The 26,157-nt window shown below is 43.0% G+C and overlaps 1 long non-coding RNA gene across 1 annotated transcript in view; it reads right to left on the minus strand.

The window, feature by feature from the left end:
• Positions 1-25,811, minus strand: part of LOC130683449 (uncharacterized) — a 29,635-nt gene extending 3,824 nt beyond the window's left edge. The window contains exons 1-2 of the long non-coding RNA XR_008997176.1: positions 25,731-25,811; positions 23,117-23,241 (exon numbers count right to left, since the gene is read on the minus strand). This is a non-coding gene — a long non-coding RNA (uncharacterized LOC130683449). The remainder of the gene's footprint in view (positions 1-23,116; positions 23,242-25,730) is intronic.
• Between the last annotated feature and the right edge of the window lie 346 nt (positions 25,812-26,157).

Genomic DNA, 26,157 nt, shown 5'->3' on the forward strand with positions numbered 1-26,157 from the left:
AAGTGTACTGGACCTCTGCTCCTTTCCATAGCTGTGACCAGAATCCAATAGGTTGGCATATCTGTTCAAGCCGCTGCCAAAGACCCCATCCATAACTATCTTTGGTTACATGAACACCTAGTTCACAGGGCCTTGATGAGTCTATTACACTCAAGGCCTGTACGGCCTTGACTGCCCACTTGGCAGCAGTAAAAGCAGCTGCACACGTCTCATCCAGTCCCACCTGGCGCCCTTTCGTACCAACTGGTATAAGGGCTTCAGAATTTTGCCAAGTGCAGGATAAACACTCTCCAGTAGCCCAAAAGACTCAAAAACTCTTATAATACTGTCACAGTGGTAGGGGTGGGGAAAGCCTGGACCTTATCTATAACTGATTCAGGAATGACTTTAGTTTTACCCAAACACACAACCCCCAAGAATTTCACAGACAAACCAGGTCCCTGAACCTTGGTGCTGTTCACAGCCCCTTCATTCTCCTGTAGATGTGGCAACAGTCTAGGAACTGCCCCTTCTAAATCTGAAAGAGAATCAAATGTGAGCATATCATCAATGTAGTGATACAACCACACTGTTTGCAGTTTCCTCCATGTGGCCAAGTCCTGGGCTACAAGCCCATGACAGATGGTGGGAGTGTGGAGATATCCCTGGGGAAGGACAGTGAATGTCCACTGCCCGCCTTCCCACATGAAGGCAAACTGTTCCTGACTTTCCTGTGCTATGTCAATAGAGAAGAAAGCATTAGCAAGGTCTACTACATAATATGTTCCCAATTAATGGCTGAGGTTGTCCAGAATGTCTGCTCTAGAGGGGACAGCGGCATCAAAGGGGGTGTGACTTTATTCAATTCCCTGTAGTCTACAGTCATATGCCAGGAGCCATCTGGCTTTCTCACAGGCCACACTGGGAATTAAAAGGACTGGGAGTGGGTTTTATGATGCCCACCCTCTCCAACTCCTGTAGAGTTTCTCCAATTTCCTTGTGCCCCTCAGGTAATTTATACTGCTTAGTATTTGTCACCCGCTGAGGTACAGGCAGAGCTACAGGTGGGTGCTTAGCACGTCTCCTCAGAACTGCCTTTACCACACATACCCTCAGTCTGAACTCACCTGCAGTGGTCTGTAACCACAGGCCCTGCAGGATATCTACCCCCAAAATATATTCAGGGATGGGAGAAATGTCCACAGTATACTCCTCTGGGGGTAAATGCCCTATCCCCAATGAGATTTGGGCTTTCTTCACTCTAATTGCCTTCCCCCCATAGCCATCTATCACAGCAGGGGTCCTGGGAAACCGCTCAGGGTTGCCATGAATCAAAGAACACTCAGCTCCTGTGTCCACTAGCACCGGGACATGTTGTACATTCACAGGGGACCAATGAATTACTAATTCTACATGTGGCCTCTGGTCCCCACCATGTCTCCCAAGGTGGGGACTTTGACCCCCCCACCCCAGTTGAACTGCGATGCTCAATCATCCTCCTGTGGGGGTGAGGGCTCAGGTGAATCCTGAGTACTGTCTCCCCTGAAGTTTTGCAGTGACACAGGCCGGGCGTGAGGCCTTGAGTCTGGTTTCCATGTCCTGGACCTCAGTGGCTGGAACTGCTGCTCTGACTTTAATTGGTGCCACAGTTCTAACAATATTCTATTGGGCTGCCATCAAGTTTGTCTTTCACTACACCAGCCTTTATCAAATCAACCCACATCTGGGTCCTCCAGACCTTCACGGGGCCTTTTGCACCTCTCCTTGTGGTCGTGACCTGTACTTCCCTCCCTGCCGTTCTTGTTTCAACCTCCCCCAGATCTGCTAAAGTACAAGTAGCCTCATTCATGGGTTGCCCTAGGTGGGCGGCAAGAGTATTTACTAGGGACCCAAAGAGAGATGTGGGAGCTGTATGCAGCACCAGGTTTCTCACTCCTATAGTGAACACCTCCTCTTCAGGGCCCTGGGGGTCCATATTATAGGTGACTTTTTAATACCCAATTCCTGTAGTACCTGTTGGAGCTCTGCATACGTTTTCCAACTACTGGGAAAATATGGTAGATCACCCTGATCAGGCCAAACTATCCTGATGGCAGCTGTCAGCCATTCCAGGAGTGTCTGGTTCCCTGAGGCATGATGGGTATTTTGCAACCACTGCCAGAGGGAAGGGTGAAGCCATTCTACTCATCTCAGTACCCGACACAATGTTTTCCATACCCATAGACCAGAGACATCAAAGCCATGCAGGCAGAGATTCCGATGGCCTCTGCCTATACGGAACGCTCATATCCACCAGCTCATCCTGGGTATAGGGGCGGAGCATGGAGTGCTCCACAAGCTGGGGAGGGGCTGCTCCTCCCACTGAGGAGATCGCAGTTGTTTCATTTTTATTTTCTTAATTACAGCTGGGTGGGCCAAAAGAAGATGGTACATCTGGCGGTGGCCTAGATAGCAGATCTGCCAATGGCCCCGCCTCCTCCTCTTCTCCCGTGAGCTTCTCCACCAACGGCTCCATCTCTGGGGCTGAAGGCACCACTCTTCCTCCCCCTCCCCCATGGCCTCCTGCCACTCGGCTTTTCCTGCTTCCTCCCCACTTGGCTCTAAGGAGTCTTCCAGGAGCGTGACCTGTCTTTTCAGTAAGTGTCTCTCTTCTTTAATAGTATCCCAGAGGTTATCACCCAGCTCCTTCAAGTAATGCTGAAGTGTGTCTCTCTCCCACCTAAGTCCCTCTCTCTCCTTGCTAACCCTGTCAATAATCCTCTTTCTCCTGTATAACATTTTCCACTATCTAGATGAAAAGAGACCCTACAATGCCAGCTGCTACATGCCCCTCTAAGGTCTCCAAGCAGTCTTCCAACTCACAGAGGGCTAATTCTGCAGCTTCCGGTGTTTCCACCCTTCCCCAGTTCTGGGGAAGGCCCCACCCCTCTAGGGGTGCTTTACCCTAGACCAGTTACCCACTAGGGGTTCCCAAATTGTAAGCGCCACAGCTGGGGGGTTAATAACAGGTGAAGCAGCACCCTGTGCCGCTGCATCCGCTGGGGCCTCCCCACCATCCACAGGAGCAGCCCTCCCAAAGGTCGCACCAATTATGACAGATTTCCGGTTCAGAGGCACCCTGCTGATTGCCCTAGGTGTAAGTCTGGGGAGAGGAAATCCCAGGGCAAAATACTTCTAAAAACCGAAATCAGTCAAAGGGAGAAGTAAAGTTTAAAACCCATTTATTGCTTACAAACGCAGTCCAGAGGAGTCTCTCCCCTCTGCTCCAGAAGAAGCAAGCAAGCTAGGCCCTCCCCCTTAAACTCTCAGGGAGAGAGACAGAGACAGAGACAGAGAGAGAGGCAGAGGATGAGGGAGTGAGTGGGCAGACTAGGCCTCGAGGCTGCAAGACATGCTTGGCCTAGGCAGACTTGGACAAACACTAACAAAGTTTCTAACAGCTAAAGGCTGAATCCCTAGATGCCCCCAGTCCCCCTTAAAGTGCCTGCTTGAGAAAGCTCAAGGCTGCCTATAGAATTTGCTGTTTGTTCCAGCCCACACCGGAGGAGGGCCCCTATCTCCCAGTCTGTGAGAGCCAGTGGGAGCTGACTTTGGTAAGTCCAGTCAGCAAATCCAGTTGGGTTTCATGGGGACCAACCCCTCACTTCCTTTTTGTACTTTCACAGAGCCCCTGATGCCTGCTCCCTGTGCTCTCATTCTCCCTTTAAAATGTCTGATTACCTCTTTAGAAATCCCCCTTGAGTTCAGTTCATGATGGACTCTTTCCCCCATACTATTGCAATAGTATATTACTGATTGAAATTTGTCTTTACCACTTTTAGTAGCCTCTGGCTGCTTGTTTATTTTTGACAGTGGGAGGTATCCGGGATCAGCCATTTATTTGTTTTAGTTAATTAATTAGTTACTATTATTTTTCAGGATAACTTCTGAAAAAAGTTTATTTTTCACAAGCTCCAAGTGTTTCTCCAGTCACCTCTGGGGATAAGTGCATGCCATCCGCATCCACTATCTCATCTGTTTTCCAGCTAGAATGACACCTTTCCAGGTTTCTGACTTAGCTAGCTCTTTTACAAAGACTTGAACACCCATAAGGCTACAAAAAAAGTAGGGTGCTAGGATCCCTCCAAGTACAGGTGGGGTCTTCTCACCATACCTGTAATATGGAGGATGCTGAGTGGCACTAGCTGGCTCTAAACACCAATTTCTACCCCCTTCTCTGCAGGTGCTGGAAGCCCAGGAACCACATTTCACAGATTCCCCTGACAGCAGAGTTCCACCAATAAAATGTGTGAAATCCAGAGGGTAGAAAGGAGGTGGGAGTCATTCTTTCCTCCTCTGCAGCAGCAGATGTACAGGCTGCATGTTGGCCTCCATACTCCCCCACCAGTCACCAGCCTTGTGGCTGTGGGGCAGCAGTGACCTCAGCAGTAGTTTCCAGAAGTTTCCTGAGCTCTGAGTAGCAGCAACTGCAAGTCTATGGAAAGCAGCTACAGCAAAGTAAATTGAAAGCTAGTGGGGTGCAATCTCCCGGCCCTCAACTTTCTCTACCACTAGCCCCTCCAATGATAACAATCAATTACCTGTATACAAGCTTTTTTTTTTTTTTTTTTTTTTTTTTTGCTTGAGATATCTACAGTGGTTTCTGTTTTCCTGTCTCTGGTAACTGTAAAATATCTGCAAATTCTTTGACTCTTCTTTCTTCAAAAAGTTTGAACGTGAGCTGGATTTAGTGACTGACTTCTAACTACTCATGTTATGTGACAGAATTGATGTTATGTGTTTTCTGAGGCTAGGTCATGAAAAAGGTAATTTCTACCTGTCTGTCTCTCTTGATTGCTCACTCTGGAGGAGGCCAGCCATTATGATGTGAGGACATTAATCACATAGCATGGGGACAGGCCCACATGGGGAGGACTGAGGCTCCCCCCAACAGCCAGTAGCTGTGCAAGTGAGCAGCCCCCTTGGAAGCTGTGTGAGCAGCACACCACCTTAGAAGTGGACCTCTAGCCTCAGTCAAGCCCTCAGATGACTGCAGCCCTGGCAGATATCTTGAGACCTTCATGAAAGACCCAGAGCCAGAACTGCCCAAACTACTCCTGAATTCTTGGCTCACAGAAATTGTGAGGAATAATGTTTGTTATTTTAAGCCACTACTTTGATGTGATCTGTTACAGAGCACCAAATAATGAATACACTATCTGATACAGGAGTTGAGACTCTCTGAGCGGGTATAGTCATGAATGATGCCGACAGGTGGTTGGGGACTTTGGCTCTAAGCTCTAGCTCTTCCCTACCATATTTGCCATGCCAACAACCCATAGATTTTCCTGGGCACAACGTTCCTTGACCTTCTGTTATGTGAAGAGTAGTACCAAATGTGCAAATATAAAGTATGGTTTTATTGTTTTTCAGGGAAACTTACAAAGAGAATGGTAATAGGGAATTAGGCCAGACTTAGCTGAACCATGTGTCCATTGGCTAGGGGTCCTGTAGGGAGGGAGCTTGCCTGGAATGTATCATGTTTATAGGATGGCAAGGTAGGGAACATCTACACCACTAAAGTGGAGCCTGCATGATGAAAGAAATGATCTCATTAGAAAGGTGGAGTCTGTTTTTCCATTGAGCTGGTTGGTACCTGCTGAACTAGCTCTCTGCTGAGCTGCTGAAAGGGGAAAGGAAATGAATCTCCAAGACTATCCAACTGGCTTCACTTCTAGATTCCTGACACTTCACTGATCCCTATTCCTAGCTGATGCACGGACCTTATCATCATCTAGAGTTCACCATAAAGATAACCAAAGTCCAATCATTCACTCTCTGCACATAAGCTCTTGTCCTTCCAGTACTCACTCAAGTAGATCCACTGTCCCAAGTTCTTTACCTGCATCAAAGCCTCCTATCTGGTGCCCCATTTTCTCCTAGTTCCTATTTATCTAAACCCCCAAGTGGCCTCTCTACTTCTAGGCCACCAGCAAATTACTCCTACAACTCCTCAAACTTGATCATGTCTCTTCTCTGCCTAAAACCTCAGTAGTTCTTGCTTTGTTTGGTCAAGTCCATGCACCTTCACCAGGTCCCCTGGGACCGGCTCCCTGCTCACCTGCACAGCCTCATGGGCTGCCTTTTCCTGCTCTGTAACACCAGCCTGCACATGTTTCAACCACTCCCGAGGTTTCCTGCTTCTCTGCCTCTGACCTGTCCTCTGTCTAGAATGCCTTTCCTTCATCTTGTCAGCCTAAACTTCTGCTTGGCTTTCTTCTGCATCCCCCACTCCAAGCCATCCCTCACAGCTACTCCCTTCCAGCTGACCAAGAGCTGAACCACTCCTTGGTACCCCGCTCTTGTCAAGTCCAACACACTGTCTTCTACATTTATCTGCAGGTCTGTGTCCCTCCTCCCAGACATAGGGGCACCTTGAGGGTAGGAACTTTGTCCTAGTCGGCTCTGTCCCCAGCACCAGGCACAGTGTGTGGCATATAATTCAGGCCAGTTCAAGTTCCACAAGTTCCATGAACTCTCCCTAGCTTTCCTAACCTTCCCTCCTCTGAATCCCTATAACATTTATTTTGTCTCATTTCATTAGCTTTTAAAAGATAGCTCATTTCTCTGACAGGTTTCAGAAGGAGACTTTTCATTCACTCAGTGGTTGGTGGCCCTGTGTGCCCCTCTCTCTTGTCACTCAGATCTCAGTGAGGAGCTGGGAAGAGCTAATTTGCCCATCAGTAAGGAGGAGGAGCAGCCCTATGCAGCCATGTTGGTCCACCTGACCCTGGGCACCTGTCTCTCCTTCCAGGCCACAGTCAGGGTTGCATACCCAACCTGGGGAGAGACAGCTCATCCACAGGCTGGCCTGGTAAAGCTCTAGGCTCTGGCAAAAACACTTCCCCATCTAGGTCAACCTCAGCAAAGCAGAGTCTTATTCTTGATAATTTAAATTTAGAAATATAGTACAGTAGTATTTGAGGCTAATAAGAATTGTACAAATTTGAGGTAGTGTTATATAAAAAAGATATTATCTAAGCCTCACTTTATGTACCAACTTTGAAATAAGGGAACTATCCCAGAATAGGAACCTGGAACTGCTGGCAATCCCGGTCCACATGTTGGGAAGCCCAGTGGTATCAGACTCTCTAGTCTTGTTTTTTTTTCTGCTCCCTATCTTTGTGTCCACCTGTCTTATTAGGATCAACCCCTCATACAGGATCAATCCATACATATAGGATCAACATTAACTCATACAGAGTTGGAGCTAGTCTAGGGAGTTTCTGCCCTTGTGACCTAACAGTGTAACTAAGGTGCCTAGGATGATACCTGGCCCACAGAAGGGGTTCAATCGGCATAGATGCCATCATCCTCATCATCAATATTATTAGTATTGTTTTGACTCTTTGATGATGACCATGGCTTATACTTCTCCATATCCCTATACCCTCCCACAGGGCAATGTAATGGTTAGCAGGCTTTGGAGTCTTAACAGTCTGGAGTTTAAGCCTTAACTTGTAGTTTTGAATGGTGACCTGGAGCCCCTGAGCAGGTGACCTACATTCTTTAACCCCTGTTTCCTTATGTCTCAAATGAGGAAGATAAAATATACTTCCATGGATTGTTGGGCTAAATGAAACTGTAAAATGCCTAACCTGGGGCTTGGCACCAAGTAAGCAAATAGTAAATGTTAGCTGCTGCTTCTATTATTACTAGTATTTAGTCTTGTGCTTTAAGCACAGTAAATATTTGTTGACTCACTGAAGTCACCACACAGAGAAAAACACTTATCACTCTCAGTGAGAAGCTTGGTAGGTCAGGTACCAAGGGAACAGGGGGTCTCTCGCCCAGCATCAGGAAATGAATAAACCAGATGAGGAATAACAGGCTGCTCACTTTGCTTAGAACATCACCTCACCAGCAAAACATGCTGGGCTGCTTCCCCCTTGCACTGCGACGCTGGGGAGCTCTGAGCTGTGGTCCCATGGTTGGCACCACTCTCCCTGTCATCATTACTAAACCACCAGCATTTATTTGTGGCCGTTTAGGTAGATTATCAAAGCTTGTTCACACAGAGTTTCTTTTACTCACTAATGTATTTAACTTACTGATTTAACTAAAAGTAATTTATTAATGACTTTCTTTGCAGAAAGAGTGGAGGAACCTTTGCATCTTCTACAGATTGCACTGTATTAGATTCATGCAGCCAGGGATCAGTGTTGGATAAGGAAGGAAGTGGGTGGGTTTGGAGCTGGGCTGAGCTGGAGGGAGCCGAGCAGCATGCACCTGACCCTCAAGCGGGTCACCAGAGCCCAGGGCAGTACAAGGGACTGGATGTTTTCTGAAAGAAGGTCTGCGCACAGCAGTCTTGGGCAATTACTGCCTTTACCCTATCCCTCCAACACCTCCCTGCCAGCTAGTTATCCAAGGGTTGGGATTTTTTAAAAGGAAAAAAAAAACCCAATGTGAATCTTCCACTAGCTGTTGAGGGTGAAGAGCCGCCTACTGCCAAGCTAGGGACCCTGCACTGCACGAGTGTGAAAGCCTGTGTGACACAGGCCTTGGCCCCGCAGTGGAGCCAGGCTCACAGATCCCAGTCTCCTGGCAACAGCAAGGACCCTGTGAGAAGGGCCAGAAGTGAGTGATCCTCTGTGGGCAAGAGGTCAGGAGGTTGTGAAGAACTGGTACTTGATGAACCAGGGGAGAGAGAGCCCCAGACTAAAATGTTATTTGATTTAATAATCTACACTCCTTGAGGACTGATGTTTTCCAGTTTCCAGGGATTGATGATATTGGGGAAATGAGGGAGGGAAACCTCATTTGTCCTTCTTTGCCTGTATTACCTCTTGTGGAAGGAGTGGCTGCGATGTGGGATTCTGGCCTCAGCCTTGCTTTTCTTGCCTACAGCATTTGTTATTTGCATATAAAGTATAAATTTAACAATTTGTGCTTTACCAGATAGCTAGGATTGGTTATGAGTTTATACATTTCAATGAGAGAAAATTATATATTTTATTGACAATATTAGAAATGCTGCGGGTGGCCTGGGGCAGGCTGGGGCTCATTCTGTAGTGGTGGGGTCTTGTGCTTCACTCTCCTCCCCAGGCTCTTCAGCAGCCCACCCTAAAGTCACAACCTTCCCTATTAGCACTTCACTGAGCTCCCTGAGGCAAGAAGAATAATGCCAAGTCTTTTACTCTTGAGAGGAATAATAAAAATTTTTGTTATTACCTCATTTTAGATAAGAATTTTAAATTGTCCCCAATCTTTTACCCTCCATCTTTCCTGACAATCTCATTCCCATCAGAATCTGGGTTATGTAGTTTCTGTGGCATGTGTTTCATGCATGTGGCACTGAGGGGTCTATACAAATCCACAAGCCAAAGTGGCTGCATTCTCCAGGAAAAGCCCTCCTTAAACACAAAAAGGGAAATATTAATTCTACACTTCCCCTGCTTTCTCGAGCCACAGTACTTGATCCTCCTCAAATTTACCTGACTCTCATTTTCTGTGGAGGATCTCCCATGTAGGGGAAATTGAAATAAGCCCTTGGGAGGAAAACACACACACACACACAATTAGTGATTCATGCTATTTTTCATGTGTCTTACAATGTGTATCTGTCATATTAAGACTAAATGGGTACTCAGTGCATAATCACAACAAGCAAAATCACTGTAGACCTGCTACCTTGAAAATAATTCCATGCATGGTAAGCTTCCAGAAGTTCTCTGTTATCTGTCCATAATGGCCCCACAATGTCTCCGGGGAGACCTTTGTATGTGGCTTGGCATGGAGTGCAGGTAGCATTTTTAGCCCCACTCATCTTCTTGGCCCTTGGCCAAGTGCCCCTGTGCAGTGTGCAAACTGCACAACCACACTGGGCAGAAGCGCTTTACTCTCTCCAGAAGCATTTTCCACCAGTATCCTTTGGACTCAGTCTCACATGCATCATTTGCTGGTAGTGGGGAAGAAGGTGCTTCTATTTTCCTAGCTGCTTTATCCTATAAGTTGAATCAAATCACACCAAGTAAATGCTTGAGTCCAACTAACTCACTAACTTTCATAAGTCAAACTGTCAGTGATGAGTGAATGAGTTGTGAAATCAGCTTAAAGGTCATGACCAACACTAAAACACAAAATATCCTTTTGAATACAAAATGGAAGAGAAGAAAGTGAGAATGCATAGTAAGTTTGTTTTAGAAACTACTTATGCCTGTATGGCATGCATGTAGTGGGCCATAACATAAAATGCAGCTCACAGCCCAAGCACAATGTAATCAACCGAGAGGTCCCCAGCTGGAAAAGAACCATCTTATTTCTGCTCCTCACTAGCAATATGACCATGGGGTAAGACAGTTTCCTTTATCCTTTTCCATTTCTTTATTACAAAAGGAAGAGACAAACCACCATGTGAGGTCTCTCCAGTTAAAATTCTGAGGTGTGGAGAAAGGGAATAGAGACTGGGGGCCTGAAAACCAATAGGATGCAAAGGGACATTTGACAGGAAGGGCTCACATTTTCCACCTTCCATCAGCTTTGAAGGAAACTAGCATCCAGGACCATGTGTCTTTCCCTACCCTTTCCCCAGAGCTGCTGAGAAGTCCTCTCGGGACAGGCCTGACGTCCACCCGCAGCAGGAACGGGTACAACCAAAACCTCTCCCCATCCAGCCATTTTCCTTAAAGGACTAGTGACAGCAGATGCATCTGTGCCAGTCCCATTCTAACTCAGCTTTGGCTGGGGAGCTAATTCTGCAAAGCATTAGGGTAAGTAAGTACCCTTCCTGCCTTTGATGGTTTCCTCACTGTAAAATAATGTGATTGAAATAGATGAGTTCTAAGCTCTCCTCTAGTTCTAAGAATCCTACTTTAAAAGTTGCCAGACTAATACTTACCTTGAGCTTCCTTCTTTGCCTTTAGCTGTTTTTTTACAGGAATAAATCTGTTTTGAAAGAATACATGATCATGATTACCCCTCATGATGACCACTATTTCCAAATCTTTATTCATTCATTTTTATTTTAAGTCTCATTTAACAGTGAGATGATAACCTTTTAGAGGACAGGAATTCTATTTTATTTAATAGTCCTTTGACTCTTCCACAGCACCTAACGGGATCTTGCATGTAGCTGGCAATATATTTCATTCATCATTTGAGATAACATTTGATAGATAATTCCTAGTAAAAACTCTCAGAACTAGGAAAAGAAAATAAAATTACCTACCAGGATCCTAAACAGCAACATTGTTTTAAAATCAAGAACAAGAGTAGGGTGCCTATTATTACTGCTACTATTCATTACTGTTGAGGAGGTCCTAATCAATGTGATAAGAAAAATGAAGTATTGTAAGGGAAGACATAAACATATTTGCATTTGAAGTGATGAACAACCTAAAAATCCCAAGAGGATCAACTAAAATTTTATTGGAAATGATATGAGAATTCACTAAGATACAAAATCAAAAGAACAAGAAACCTCAGAAGCTTTTCTATATACCATGGGTAACTAATTTTAAAATGGAAGATCCCATTTACAATATCAGCAAAAATGCATGAAGTATCTCAGAGTAAACTTAACAAAAAATGTGTAAGACCTATGTGAAGAAAACATTAAAACTCTTCTGACTTTAAGAAAAATATGAACACATGACCTGAGATACCATATTCCTAAATTGTTGTAAAGATATAAGTTCTCCTCAAATTTACCTACTAACTTAATGCAATCTTATTCAAATTCCATGATAATTTTTAAATTAAAACTAGCCAGCTAGTATTTTGCAGGGAAAATATTCAGGAAAAGCTATGAAATGTATGAAAAAGATCAAAGGGCAGGAGCCTACTCTATCAGATATCAAAATATGTTATTTAAGCACCTGAAATTAAAGTGTGTTACTAGTACAAGAAAAGATAACTGGATCAACAGAATAGAGTCCAGATAAAGATAGTATTTTTGATCAGTGAAGAAGAAATGAACCATTCAATACAAGATTTTAAAACAGTTGGATCTTCATGTGGGAGAAAAAAAGTTAGATCCCCTGCCTCAACCATACTAAATGGCAAAACAAATTCTAGACAGATTAAAAAGTATAACAACAAACGTTAACTAGAAGAAAATATCAGAAACTATTTTTACACCATCAGGTGACAGAAGCCTTACTGCAGACCCGCCCTGGCACAGACCCTGGGGGAGGACTGGAGGGCAGGGCCAGCGCACCTCCTGCTCTCCCTGCTGTCCTTTTCTCCCCTGGATCATTTGTCTTCTTCCTGTAGATTTAGAAAACTTTTATATTAAATATACTAATCCTTTCTGGTGACTTTTATTGAATTTCAATGTTTCACATATTTCTCATGGTTTTTATCTTTTTTTTTTTTTTTTTTTTTAGAAGAGGAAGGCAGAGGCTTTTATTTAAAGATAAAGTGAGAGGACAGAGCTCCTGGCTCAGCCCAGGAGGAGAAAAGAGAGTCCTGATTTTTACCTTTAAGGAGGAAAATCAACAGTGGATTAAGGAGCAGAGACTTTGCAGTTAAGCAAAACTAGGTTCTACCTTTGGTTTGGGGCCTTAAGTTGATCTCCTTCATCTCTGAGAGAGATATGGTAATATTATCCTCAGGAGAGTGGGAATTAAATCAGAAAATGTACAGCAAACTCTTAGTCTAAAGTTTGGCATAAATCAGTACTAAGTTTGTTAATGGTGTCACAGGCAAGGTGAGCAAATCTATTAGAGGTATCTGCTTGTGATATCAGGCTTAGAAAGCTCTTTCCCACCACAGGATGTACAAATATTGTTTATGGCTTCTATTTTTTTCTAATACTTTTATGGATTCTTCTTCTTTTCTTCTTGTTGAAATGTTTGTTTAAGGTAATAGAGATCTGCTGTTATTTCCCCCACTATAGTTAGTCAGCTGTTCTATTACCATTTATTCATCTTCTTCCACCAATTAGAATGTCAAAAGGTGATATTTCAAAAGTCCTAGGAACACATGGGTCAGTCTATTGCTGGACTCTGTATGCTACCTCAAATAGCTGTTAGGTTGCATTATTCCTTATTGTGAAATTGACATTGCCTCCTCTTTCTCCCTTGAATACCATTATTGTCTCCTACAGGAAAAACATTGATCTCTGTCCTCAAAAAGCTTATCATCTAAATGAGAAGAAATAATGAAACCATATATATATTTATATATATAAATGCAAGGTTAACCACATGGAAATTAAAAGCACTATAGAAGTTTATATAAATTCCAAAACAAAGGAGAGGAGTCAAGATGGTGGCGTGAGTAGAGCAGCGGAAATCTCCTCCCAAAACCATATATATTTTTGAAAATACAACAATACAACCATCCCTAAAAGAGAGACCAGAAGAAGATACAGGACAACAGCCAGGCTGCATCCACACCTGCAAGAACCCAGCACCTCAGGAAGGGGGTAAGAAACAAGCCGCAGCCCTGCAGGACCCGAGCGCCCCCTCACCCCAGCTCTGGGCAGGAGGAGAGGAGTCAGAGCAGGGAGGGAGAGGGAGCCCAGGACTGCTAAACACCCAGCCCTAGCCATCCGCACCAGAGTGCAGACACACAGTGCTTGGGGTGCTGGATACTAGGGAAACGAGACAGTAAGACCTGTGAGCGGGTCCCCACAGCTGGCACCCCTGGGACAAAGAAAAGCGAGTGCTTTTTGAAAGTCTTAAAGGGACAGGGGCCTCACAGCTGGACAGAAGCGTCCTGGGACACTTAGCCCAGCAGCTGGGAATCCTGGGGAACTCTGGGCGCCCCAACTCCCTGGGCGGCAGTGCAGCTCGGAGGCCCCACATGGTGAAATACAGCCTCCCGCCCATTCCCCCTCCAGCGTGGCTCCGCCGTAGCGGAGCAGCGGCCTGCGGCCAGCCATGCCCACAGCAGCAGGGCAGAGCTTTTTTCACTGTGGCCGGGCAAGAATCAGAGATCCTGTCTGCGCGAAGCTGCCCAGCACAAGCCACTGGGGGTTGCTGTTCTCCCAGGAGAGGAAGGCCACAAACTAGCAAGAAGGGACGTTCTCCCAGTCGACACACATGCCAGCTCTCCCACAACTACCTCTATTGCCATGAAAAGGCAGAAGAATTTTATCCAGACCAAAATCACAGACAATCTCTGAGAAGGAGCTTGGAGAGATAGACCTAACCAATTTTCCTGAAAAAGATAACAAAATAAAGGTCATAACCATGTTGATGGAGCTGCAGAAAATAATACAAGAGTTAACGGGCAAAGTAGGGAGGGAGACTACAGAAATAAAACAATCTATGGAAGGATTTAAAAGCAGAATGGATGATATGCAAGAGGCCATTGATGGAATAGAAACCAGAGAACAGGAACGCATAGAAACTGACACAGAGAGAGATAAAAGGATCTCCAGGAATGAAATAATAAGAGAACTGTGTGACCAATCCAAAAGTAACAATATCCACATTATAGGGGTACCAGAAGAAGAAGAGAGAGAAAAAGGGATAGAAAGTGTCTTTGAAGAAATAATTGCTGAAAACTTCCCCAAACTGGGGAAGGAAATAATCGCCCAGACCACAGAAGTATACAGAATTCCCAATAGAAGGGACCCAAGGAGGGCAACACCAAGACACATAATAATTAAAATGGCAAAGATCAACGACAAGGACAGAGTTTTAAAGGCAGTTAGAGAGAGGAAAAAGGTCACCTACAAAGGAAAACCCATCAGGCTATCATCAGACTTCTCAAAAGAAACCTTACAGGCCAGAAGAGAATGGCATGATATATTTAATGCAATGAAACAGAAGGGCCTTGAACCAAGAATACTGTATCCAGCACGATTATCATTTAAATATGAAGGAGGGATTAAACAATTCCCAGACAAGCAAAAGTTGAGGGAATTTGCCTCCCACAAACCACCTCTACAGGGTATTTTAGAGGGACTGCTCTAGATGGGAGCACTCCTAAGGCTGAACAGATGTCACCAGAGAAAAATGAAATCACAGGAAAGAAAGCAGACCAACCAAATACTAACAAAAGGCAAAAAATAAAATCAACTACCCATAAAAGCAGTTAAAGAAAACACAAAAGAGCACAGAATAAAACACCCAACATATAAAGAATGGAGGAGGAGGAATAAGAAGGGAGAAAAATAAAGAATCACCAGACAGTATCTATAATAGCTCAATAAGCGAGTTAAGTTAGACAGTAAGATATTAAAGAAGCTAACCTTGAACCTTTGGTAACCATGAATCTAAAGCCTGCAATGGCAATAAGTACATATCTTTCAATAATCGCCCTAAATGTAAATGGACTGAATGCACCAATCAAAAGACACAGAGTAACAGAATGGATAAAAAAGCAAGACCTATCTATATGCTGCTTACAAGAGACTCACCTCAAACCCAAAGACATGCATAGACTAAAAGTCAAGGAATGGAAAAAGATATTCCATGCAAACAACAGGGAGAAAAAAAGCAGCTGTTGCAGTACTAGTATCAGACAAAATAGACTTCAAAACAAAGAAAGTAACAAGGGATAAAGAAGGACATTACATAATGATAAAGGGGTCAGTCCAACAAGAGAATATAACTATTATAAATATATATGCACCCAACACAGGAGCACCAGCATATGTAAAACAAATACTAACAGAACTAAAGGGGGAAATAGACTGCAATGCATTCATTTTAGGAGACTTCAACACATCACTCACTCCAAAGGATAGATCCACCAGACAGAAAATAAGTAAGGACACAGAGGCACTGAACAACACACTAGAACAGATGGACCTAATAGACATCCACAGAACTCTACATCCAAAAGCAACAGGATACAGATTCTTCTCAAGTGCACATGGAACATTCTCCAGAATAGACCACATACTAGGCCACAAAAAAGAGCCTCATTAAATTCCAAAAGATTGAAATTCTACCAACCAACTTTTCAGACCACAAAGGAATAAAACTAGAACTAAATTGTACAAAGAAAGCAAAAAAGGCTCACAAACACATGGAGGCTTAACAACATGCTGCTAAATAATCAATGGATCAACAACCAAATTAAAATGGAGATCCAGCAATATATGGAAACAAATGACAATAACATCACAAAGCCCCAACTACTGTGGGACGCAGCGAAAGCAGTCTTAAGAGGAAAGTATATAGCAATCCAGGCATATTTAAAGAAGGAAGAACAATCCCAAATGAATAGTCTAATGTCACAATTATCAAAATTGGAAAAAGAAGAACAAATGAGGCCTAAGGTCAGCAGAAGAAGGTACATAATAAAGATCAGAGAAGAAATAAATAAAATTGAGAAGAATAAAACAATAGAAAAAATCAATGAAACCAAGAGCTGGTTCTTCAAGAAAATAAACAAAATAGATAAGCCTCTAGCCAAACTTATTAAGAGAAAAAGAGAATCAACACACATCAACAGAATCAGAAACGAGGAAGGAAAAATCACGATGGACCCCACAGAAATACAAAGAATTATTAGAGATCACTATGAAAACCTATATGCTAACAAGCTGGGAAACCTAGGAGAAATGGACAACTTCCTAGAAAAATACAACCTTCCAAGGCTGACCCAGAAAGAAACAGAAAATCTAAACAGACCAATTACCAGCAACGAAATTGAATTGGTAATCAAAAAATTACCCAAGAACAAAACCCCCGGGCCAGATGGATCTACCTCAGAATTTTATCAGACATACAGAGAAGACATAACACCCATTCTCCTTAAAGTTTTCCGAAAAATAGAAGATGAGGGAATACTCCCAAACTCATTCTATGAAGCCAACATCACCCTAATACCAAAACCAGGCAAAGACACCACCAAAAAAGAAAACTACAGACCAATATCCCTGATGAACGTAGATGCAAAAATACTCAACAAAATATTAGCAAACCGAATTCAAAAATACATCAAGGGGATCATACACCATGACCAAGTGGGATTCATCCCAGGAATGCAAGGATGGTACAACATTCAAAAATCCATCAACATCATCCGCCACATCAACAAAAAGGACAAAAACCACATGATCATCTCCATAGATGCTGAAAAGGCATTCGACAAAATTCAACATCCATTCATGATAAAAACTCTCAACAAAATGGGCATAGAGGGCAAGTACCTCAACATAATAAAGGCCATATATGATAAACCCACAGCTAACACCATACTGAACAGCGAGAGGCTGAAAGCTTTCCCTCTGAAATCAGGAACAAGACAGGGATGCCCACTCTCCCCACTGTTATTCAACATAGTACTGGAGGTCCTAGCCACGGCAATCAGACAAAACAAAGAAATACAAGGAATCCAGATCGGTAAAGAAGATGTCAAACTGTCACTATTTGCAGATGACATGATATTGTACATAAAAAACCCTAGAGACTCCACTCAAAAACTACTAGAATTAATACCGGAATTTAGCAAAGTTGCAGGATACAAAATTAACACACAGAAATCTGTAGCTTTCCTATACACTAATAATGAACTAATAGAAAGAGAAATCAGGAAAACAATTCCATTCACAATAGCATCAAAAAGAATAAAATACCTAGGAATAAACCTAACCAAGGAAGTGAAAGACCTATACCCTGAAAACGACAAGACACTCCTAAGAGAAATTAAAGAGGTCACTAACAAATGGAAACTCATCCCATGCTCCTGGCTAGGAAGAATTAATATTGTCAAAATGGCCATCCTGCTCAAAGCAATATGCAGATTCAATGCAATCCCTATCAAATTACCAACAGCACTCTTCAATGAACTGGAACAAACAGTTCAAAAATTCATATGGAACTGCCAAAGACCCCGAATAGCCAAAGCAATCCTGAGAAGGAAGAATAAAGCAGGGGGTATCTCACTCCCCAACTTCAAGCTCTACTACAAAGCCACAGTAATCAAGACACTTTGGTACTGGCACAAGAACAGAGCCACAGACCAGTGGAACAGATTAGAGACTCCAGACATTAACCCAAACATATATGGCCAATTAATATATGATAAAGGAGCCATGGACATACAATGGCGAAATGACAGTCTCTTCAACAGATGGTGCTGGCAAAACTGGACAGCTACATGTAAGAGAATGAAACTGGATCACTGTCTAACCCCATACACAAAAGTAAACTCCAAATGGATCAAAGACCTGAATGTAAGTCATGAAACCATAAAACTCTTAGAAAAAAACATAGGCAAAAATCTCATGGACATAAACATGAGTGACTTCTTCATGAACATATCTCCCCGGGCAAGGGAAACAAAGGCAAAAATGAACAAGTGGGACTATATCAAGCTAAAAAGCTTCTGTACAGCAAAGGACACCATCAATAGAACAAAAAGGTATCCTACAGTATGGGAGAATATATTCATAAATGACAGATCCGATAAAGGATTGACATCCAAAATATATAAAGAGCTCACACACCTCAACAAACAAAAAGCAAATAATCCAATTAAAAAATGGGCAGAGGAGCTGAATAGACAGTTCTCTAAAGAAGAAATCCAGATGACCAACAGGCACATGAAAAGATGCTCCACATCGCTAATCATCAGAGAAATGCAAATTAAAACCACAATGAGATATCACTGCACACCAGTAAGGATCGCCATCATCAAAAAGACAAACAACAACAAATGTTGGCGAGGTTGTGGAGAAAGGGGAACCTTTCTACACTGCTGGTGGGAATGTAAACTAGTTCAACCATTGTGGAAAGCAGTATGGAGGTTCCTCAGAATGCTCAAAATAGAAATACCATTTGACCCAGGAATTCCACCTCTAGGAATTTACCCTAAGAATGCAGCACTCCAGTTTGAAAAAGACAGATGCACCCCTATGTTTATCACTGCACTATTTACAATAGCCAAGATATGGAAGCAACCTAAGTGTCCGTCAGTAGATGAATGGACAAAGAAGATGTGCTACATATACAAAATGGAATATTACTCAGCCATAAGAAAAAAAACAGATCCTACCATTTGCAACAGCATGGATGGAGCTAGAGGGTATTATGCTCAGTGAAATAAGCCAGGCAGAGAAAGACAAGTACCAAGTGATTTCACTTATATGTGGAGTATAAGAACAAAGAAAAACTGAAGGAACAAAACAGCAGCAGAATCACAGAACCCAAGAATGGACTAACAGTTACCAAAGGGAAAGGGACTGGGGAGGATGGGTGGGAAGGGAGGGATAAGGGTGGGGAAAAAGGAAGGGGGCATTATGATTAGCATGTATAATGTGTAGGACGGCATGGGGAGGGCTGTGCAACACAGAGAAGACAAGTAGTGATTCTACAGCATCTTACTTTGCTGATGGACAGTGACTGTGGAGGGGTGGGGGTGGGGGGACTTGGTGAAGGGGGGATCCTAGTAAGCATAGTGTTCGTCATGTAACTGTAGATTAATGATAACAAAATAAATAAATAAGAGAAGAGATGCATGTGTCTTTTGCCAAGGGTGGCCCAAAATGCAGCCGTAGGTCCTCCTTCCTTTTGCCCACCTCTTCAAGAATAATGCCTGACGAGGAACAGATTCTAACCAAAGAAACCCAAGCCAATAGCTTTTCTACCTAAGATAAATAATAATTTTACATGTACATTTCTTTGACTTGCAAACAACTGTGAAATAATATCCCATGTCCTGATTCCAAGCAAATTACCAGGTGAAAATACACAGCCTTCAGTTTTATTTCTCTCCCTTCTTATTCCTCCTCCTCCATTCTTTATATGTTAGGTGTTTTATTCTGTACTCTTTTGTGTTTCCTTTGACTGCTTTTGTGAGTAGTTGATTTTATTTTTTGCTTTTAGTTAGTATTTGGTTGGTCTGCTTTCTTTCCTGTGATTTTATTTTCTCTGGTGACATCTATTTAGTCTTAGGAGTGCTCCCATCTAGAGCAGTCCCTTTAACATATCCTGTACAGGTGATTTGTGGGAGGCAAATTCCCTCAACTTTTGCTTGTCTGAGAATTGTTTAATCCCTCCTTCATATTTAAATGATAATCGTGCTGGATACAGTATTCTTGGTTCAAGGCCCTTCTGTTTCTCTTCTGGCCTGTAAGGTTTCTATTGAGAAGTCTGATGATAGCCTGATGGGTTTTCCTTTGTAGGTGATCTTTTTTCTCTCTCTGGCTGCCTTTAATATTCTGTCCTTGTCCTTGATCTTTACCATTTTAATTATTATGTGTCTTGGTGTTGTCCTTCGGGTCCCTTGTGTTGGGAGTTCTGTGGGCTTCTGTGTTCTGAGAGACTATTTCCTCCCCCAGTTTGGGGAGGTTTTCAGCAATTATTTCTTCAAAGACACTTTCTATCCCTTTTTCTCTCTTCTTCTTCTTCTGGCACCCCTAAAATGTGAATATTGTTCTGTTTGGATTGGTCACACAGTTCTCCTAATCTTTTATTCCTGGAGATCCTTTTCTCTCTCTCTGCCTCAGCTTCTCTGTGTTCCTGTTCTCTGATTTCTATTCTGTTAACAGCCTCTTGCACCTCATCCAGTCTGCTCTTAAGTCCTCCAGAGATTGTTTTATTTCTGTATTCTCCCTCCTAACTTGCTCCTTTGGCTCTTGCATATTTCTCTGCAGGTCCATCAGCATGGTTATGACCTTTATTTTGAATTCTTTTTCAGGAAGATTGATTAAATATATCTCCCCAGGCTCCCTCTCAGGGGTTGTCTGGGTAATTCTGGACTGGATCAAATTATTCTGCCTTTTCATGGTGATAGAGGTAGTCATAGGCAGTTGGCGCGTGTGTCAGCTGGGAGAACAACGTCCCACACACGGGGAGCAGCTTCTGGTTTTATTTCCTGAGCTGCTGTGGGCGGAGCAGCCGTCAGGGCAACCCAGAGCCCCATGGGGAGAGGCAGGTGTGCTGGGTGTGCTCTCCTGCGAGAATGGCGACCTTTCGCGCCCTGTCCTGGCTTCATCTGTCTGTGCTGGGCTGCCACACGCTGGCGGGGCCTCTGAGTCGGGCCCGGGTGGCTGCGTAGGAGGCTCTGGGTGGTCGCTGTGGGTGCAGCTGCTCCCACGGCTGCTCTCTTGCTATGGCAGGGCCATGCTGGAGGGAATGGACCGGAGGCTGTTTATCGCCGTGAGGGGCTTCAGAGCTGCGCTGTCACCCAGGGAGTTAGGGCACCTGGAGTTCCCCGGGATTCCCAGCTGCTGCAGCCTTCAGTTTTAATCTTCAAATCTATAAAATGATGACAGTCAACATCACTCATCTCTAGGTTCTTCTGGGACCATGTGGAGTTTTTTTGGCTTAAAATTGCACAAAGAAATGGGCAATAAGGAGTGGCATTCACCACTACCCTCAAGGAAGGAGAGTTCTATTCCTTGCCAGGTTAGACCCAGGACCAGGGTCAATGCATGGAGATTATTTCACTTCCTTTGAGCATATGGGTCTACTCAGTAACAGAAAAACTCATGAATTCTCTGGATTTCCTTACCTGCGATAAGCTGTTTTTCCCTGGAATTCAGTATTCCCAGACAGATGGGAAAGGAGAGAAGACTGAGTAAAGGAGACATTCCAGGTTTATTTTTTGTTGAGTTCTGATTAACTTGATAGAGCTCACCTACCCTGATTCTTCCAAGAGAACTTACTAGTGAAGCTTCGCGGCCCAGGCTGTCTGCCATGCTTGTCACCGTCACAGTCACTGTTGCCCAATTTGGCACACTTGCCATCTCCTCCCGGCTCATCATTTTTCCTGGGATACGCTACAGCTTGTTGCTAATCCACATTCTCAGGGTCCCTAATGTGGGGGCTGCAGCAAGGAATCAGCCTCAGCCTCTAAAGACACACTACTGCAAGGATGCCAAGGAGGTACCACCAGCTGCCCAGTAGCTGCTTTCTCTGCCATCTTTCACCTCCACTGGACATAAGAGAAAGCAGCATTTAAAACAGCACCATGAACATTGGCAACAAAATGTTTCAATACTTAAAGAGCTATGTCATATTTTTTATAGCTCATTCTGTCACACCAATTGCCTTTTTAGAATTGCATCATCCTTAGCTTGATGGAGACTGTTAGTTCAGCCTGCCCCATTTAGGCTGAAAGGGAGGACAGGGGAACATTGATGACAGAAAGGGAAGGGCGGAATTTCAGTTAGTTATAGCTTTTCCTGCTGAATTCTGGAGTGGAAGGCATCAGAAAACTTGTAGATAGACTTTGCTGTAAAGATTTTACAAGGAAATGACATCTGAAGCCCCAGTCTATACTAATGGAAAGGATTCATTTGAGTCTGGCTTTTCTAGACTACACTGAGCTTTTATTTTGGGAAAGTTTATATTATATGGGTGTTTTCATTCCAAATGGTCTACAGTTTTGCTCATGTCAGTTAAGGTTGGTATTAGAAAACACAGACATTGTATCCTTTTAAGATTATAAGAAAAAACTGATACAGAAGGACAATGCCCACAGGATATGGGAAAGTGACACTGCATGCTCCTAGTTTAATAATGTTATGTATTAAATATTCCATACTGTTTTGCTACACTTGGTACATAACATACATTAATATACATAATAGAAACATTTCCTATAGAGTTCAGAAATGAAAAAAAGCACCTCTCCACTCCCACCCAAGAAAATCAATAAACAATATACACAGTAGTGGGCCTGATGGTCTCTTTTATTTGGACTAATAACATGGAATGTGTTCACTTAAACAGTATTAGAAGACCCATCCTAACAAACGCTTATTTTTCCTGACTAGGTAAAAACAAAAAAGCATTTCCGTCCTGTCATTTGTAATCAGAAAGGCCCTGCTTTTAAAATGGAATGATCAATAGATGAAAAGAATATGGGAAAACAGTGCAACACAGGTTGTGTACCTAGAAATACACTTTAACTTTCATTCTGGCCAACAGAACCCATGGCTTTATACTCACTCTTCCATTTTAACTGTACCTCTCCATCATTGTCATGATTTCTTGACATTGTATTATAGTTTTCAGAAGATACAGATTCCACATTGATCCTAAATTGTATAGGTTTTTTTAGGGAGTTGGGGAGCAGGGTGGACATAAATACATCAATTTGGTCCGACACAACCCAGCACTTACCAGCCCACCCGGAGGATGCCCCACCTCCCCTCTGAGCCATTCCTGAGGCTGCGCTGACATGCCCACCACTGCCCACCTGCCAGACTCCCCACTGTTCAGCACACAAGACTCCTTACCTGGTGGGGCCCTGGCCAGGGCTGAGTGACACTAGAGGTCCCTGCGGGGGGCCCGACACAGTGAAGAGGCCACCATTAGCTGTGTGAATTGGGCTTGGATGCTGCACTCTCCAGGCCTTCCCTGGCTAAGAAACTAAATAACTGGGTTAGACGATCTGTTGTTTTTTTTTCAGTTCCCAAGTTCAGATTTCATGACTGTAAAAGTACTCTTGGGAAACTTTCAGAGGTACGAGAAACTGACAATTGAAATAAAATTTCACCAGACAGATTCCTGGTCCCTGAGCTGTTGCAGAAACCCCAACCAACCCTTCAAAAATGCCTCAGAACACAGGTGATGGTTCAGAACTGATCCTGACCTTTGATCAGAATCCTCTGGTAACAGGCCCACCTGCCTATCACTGATAGCACAATAACTAACATTTGTAGAGATGGTTCAAAGGCACCTAGGAGTCTGAAAAACATTCAGGGATCTTCAGCCTAGTTTCACTGAGCTCTAAACCCTGACCCATCACTAACTAGCTGTTTGGCTTTGGCAAACTTCAATCTCTCTGGGGCATTTTTTAATCTGCAAAACAAGGGAGTCTTTTTTCCTCTAAATATCCATGATTTTATATTACTCTTTATTAAACTAACTTTGAAAATGTGTGCTTGTGGCATGTACATGGGTTCCTAATTATCCAGAATGCCCTACTTTCCCACTGGACCAGAAAGAAGTCTGTTCAATCAGAATGGTCAGATCTGATCAGTTTCTTTAAAGAGCAATTTGGCAGTAGCTATCAAGAAGCAGTAAGAATTTCAAACCCTCTTATCTAGTAACTCTGTTTCTAGGAGTCTATCGAGGACATAATCCAAAATGCAGAAAAGGCTTAATAACTGACAAGTCACTATGGCCCTATTCACAACAGAAAAAGAATCCACCTAAATTTCAACAATGGGAGAAATCCAACAATTTCAAAGTAAGTGCACAACAGGTGTTGTTCTACTAATGTGGAATTATGCTCATGTGAAAAGTGAAAAAGCAGGATATAAAAATTGCCTACATGTACATAATTTCATTTTTTTAAAGCAAACAGAAAGACTAGGTAGATTGGTAGCAAAATGTTAAACATTCCTTTGGTCTGTTTTTTGTTCTTTTGGGGAAAGAAGGTGGAGCTGGACAGGGGATCCCACTGCTATGGCTTTTGTTTTATCATCTAATGGCTATCCCGTCACCCTCTCTGCTTCTGTCAATGATGTGAGCACTAAGCCCTCTGATGCCAGTTAGGTAGCTCTTCAGTAATTTCCTCGGTAAAGTAATTCCCTATTATTAAATACAGTAGTCCCCCATTATATGCAAGGGATACATTCCAAGACCCTCAGTGAAACTGTGCATAGTACACAACCTGAATTTTTTTCTTTCCTTAAGTCAAGAACTTTCGTCTTTTTACTTAAATAAAAGAGGCACGTTACAGCTTCTCTGTGACATATGTGAATTGTCAGCATCACTACTCTTGCACTTTGGGGCCATTATTAAGTAAAATAAAGGTTACATCAACACAGTGTGATACCTCAACAGACAATCTGATAACCAACCAAGTCACCTACTGGGTGACTAACAGGCAGGCCAGGAGTGAATACAGCATGAATATTTCAGACAAAGGGATGATTCATGTCCACCCTGGGCAGGATGATCAAGAGAGAGGGAGATTTCATCACACTACTCAGAATGGTGCACAATTTAAGATTTATGAACTATTTCTTGAGTTTCCATTTAAGAGTTTATCTAGACCACAGTTGACTGAAAGTGTGTAAAGTGAAACCATAGATAAGCAGGGACTGCTGTACACTAAACTAAAATGGACTTTTTCCTTGATTCTCCCTTAAGGTGCACGTATTTATCAAACTCTTGTCATTAGTCTCAGTCACCACTGGGGGAGAAACAAAAAGTTGCTTTTGTCCAAGAGAACTGACTTCAAAACTGTGGATTAATGCTGCCATTTAACCACACAAAAAATAACTAAAATTGATTCAGCAGTCTGTCTTTAAACACATTTATTAGCCCTTTAATAACTGCCCCTATGCAAACCAAAATTTGTCTCATCTACGTTCTTCTGAACCAAGTGTACACATATGCTCTCCTTTCAGTGATGTGTGCTGAAGCCAGTTCATTGACCTAGCTGGAAATCAGAGGCTGATGGGTAACTGTGATACTGTTCAACCACATTATTTTTATATAATTTTATAACTCTGGAGTCAGCGACACTTATTTTGAATCCTGGTTCCTGAATAGTTTAGTTTCTGGAGCACTGGCAAATGGAATACCTGGCATTTCTTTTTATGAGACAAAAAACAATGTGGGCAGCTTTGGAAAGGCAAGATGTTTTGCTTTTGACAACTGGTGAGTTCTGTCTGAGTAACCTGCCAGCCACTTTCCCTCTGGTGTCTCCTACCAGTTTCCATTACACTCTTCTTTCCACTCCCTTAAAGGGGAGAACCTGTCAAGAGCTGTTTCTGTGTTACTATTTTTCATCACTCAGTCTCTTTGTCACTAGACATAGGAAGATCATTAAATGGGTTTGGGGTCACTTGAGAGTCTAAAAGCATGGTGACAAAAGAATGATAAGATGTTAAATACCTGCTGGAGTTTTGGTTCCTACTTCTTTCCAAACTGTCCTCATCTCCTTCAGTGGGCTGAAAGTGTCCACCTGTGCTGTTTTCCAGGGTCACAAAGAGGTGACAATTTTAAAAGCAGTCAACATATTTAGTGTTTTGAGGAAAGAATTTGCATTCCTCTTCTCTTCACTTGCATATATTTTTTAAAGCCATTTTTGCTAAATGTGGAGAAATGATCAGACCTATCAAGGCTATTTCCCTTTCCATATTTCATATCTAGTAATTCACCTCTTACCTGGAGGCCTTTACATAGAGATGCTGGCCTCTAGGAACCCAGTCCAAAAAGGGCGCAAGTGAAGAATGAGCAACCAAAATAGACATCAAAAATCCAAAAATTTCCACCTATATTAAGGCAGTAGGCTTTGTGGCAGGAGCCCTAGACCATGTGT

The sequence above is a fragment of the Manis pentadactyla genome, chromosome 4 (assembly GCF_030020395.1).
Source record: "Manis pentadactyla isolate mManPen7 chromosome 4, mManPen7.hap1, whole genome shotgun sequence".
Lineage (NCBI taxonomy): Eukaryota > Metazoa > Chordata > Mammalia > Pholidota > Manidae > Manis > Manis pentadactyla.